At 39.0% G+C, this 2,023-nt stretch overlaps 1 pseudogene; it reads right to left on the minus strand.

Annotated features, from left to right (window-relative positions):
* Positions 1 to 1,365: 1,365 nt before the first annotated feature.
* Positions 1,366 to 1,834, minus strand: LOC100940621 (annotated as a pseudogene).
* Positions 1,835 to 2,023: the final 189 nt, after the last annotated feature.

The raw sequence follows: 2,023 nt of genomic DNA on the forward strand, positions 1-2,023 counted from the left end.
CTTTGCATTGTCTCTCTTTCATGACTCCCTATTTCAGTTTCCATCTTTTTAACTCTCTGTTTTCTATTCTGGATAATTTTTTCAGGTTCATCTTCTAGTTCACTCATGTTTTGGTCAACTCTGATGGATTTTCACTCATGTTTTGGTCAACTCTGATGGATTTTTCAAATCTGCTTGGAGATTTTTATAGTGTCTTATTCTTTATTCCTATTTTCAATGGCTCCATTTTTGCTTTACTGCATATATTGTACCAGCACACATCACAGTATTCTAATATCTGAAGTCTTGGAGGCCTGATTCTGCCGACCGGTATTTTTGCCTCTTTTCCAGCTTAACATATTGTTTCCATGTGTGTTTTGTGTTGGTTTGTTTGCATTATGAACTCATATTTCTCAGAACCTATCTATCTATGATCATTACTTGTAGCTCAGGATGAAGATAGAAAACTTCAGGAAGGATTTTCCTTTGTCTCAGGTAGATGCAGGTACCATCGGCCTGGGTCTGTTCTAAGTGCTGAGTGAGGTTACATTTTTTAGACTCCTCCTGTAGAAATGGGGGCTGCCATAAGAGCTCACTGGTGGATACAAAAAATCTCAGGTCTGTATTTTCCTCTTAACACCCAGTTTGAAATGGGCCATTTTCCTTTTAGTGATTTTGTCTTTTTTTGGTTTTGTTTCCTATTCCTTGAATTCTGAGGTTATAAGTTGTGTGTATATGTGTGTGTGTGTGTGTGTATAGTTCCTGCTCTGTGTGGAGCTGTGTTCTATGTCCCTTACCTCTTTGGATGGCTTTTATTCCTGTCCCCTATGGCCTGTGAGGCCTTGAAACCCTCATGGCTCAAGTTCATACAGTTCAGTGACTCTCTCAAGGTAAATGGCAGCTTCTGGGTTCTTCCTCTCTGGGTGCCATTTCTACCCTGGGTTTCCCCTCTGAATATTTATTATTAACTAGAATGCTCAGCTTTTCACTTAAAAGGATAAAAATAATTTTTAAAATATTTTATACTGTTTGTGGTGGGAGGATTAGTCATAGTATTTAGTCATACATGTTGCCAGAATTGGACCAAGCACCTTAGAGTTATATAACTGGATTTTTTTTGGTTTTGTTTTTTTCCAGATAATCTCTTTTATTTAGAAAACTCACATCTCCATTTTGATCAAAAGTCACATAGCCTTACATTAGCTTGTTAAAAAAATTATAACTAAAATATAGTTGTATTTTTTAAAATAAATAAATAACAAATAAATATAATGCCAGCTTTTAGAGACCCAGGGCACCCAACATTGTCTACCAACTTTTAAAATCATTGTCCTACACATGCCAGTTCCACCATCAGAGTCCTTATTGCTTCTCAGCCTTTATTGGCTAAGAAGATATGGTACTTGCCGTGAGCCCTTCATGGTCCCTGCTAAGGGACTCCTTGACTCCTTTCACAGGGATTATGGCTTGTTGAGTCAAGATAGTTTTTTCTGGGTCCTGAGGATGTGGTTTGTAGATGTGGTTCTCATCTACTGAAACTGTATTTATAAATGAAGTATCAGTAGATTTAAGTTCCATTGTCTTCTCTATAGGATCAACTACAGAATGTTCTTGCACATACGTTTTGGGTCTTACTGCACCAAGAAGCGACTTTACAATAGAAGGCAGTCCCCACTCTGTGCTGAGAGGTCTAGGGCTGTGCCAGCTTCCCGGAGTGATCTGTATGTCTGCCCAGCACATCATACCCAACCACACTTGGGTTCATAGAGTTTGGGTATTTCTGCATCGCAGCTGTTGTTAGCAGTTTTATTTCCTACGGATGGTCAGAGATGTGCTCCAAAGTCCACATCTTCATGGTGCCCTCAGCCCATGCGATGTTGGAGTGGAGCTAGGGGGACAATGAGGTGAAGAGGCTACACCTGCTGTCACCCCACCCCCAACATCATTATATAATTGGCTTTTATGTTAAGTGCAATTGAAAGCATCTAACCGGTACAGATACAGTTTTACTTACTTAAATGCTATTTGTTATTTAATTAACTTA

The sequence above is a fragment of the Otolemur garnettii genome, unplaced genomic scaffold, assembly GCF_000181295.1.
Source record: "Otolemur garnettii isolate 467f Iridium unplaced genomic scaffold, OtoGar3 scaffold00039, whole genome shotgun sequence".
Classification (NCBI taxonomy): Eukaryota; Metazoa; Chordata; class Mammalia; order Primates; family Galagidae; genus Otolemur; species Otolemur garnettii.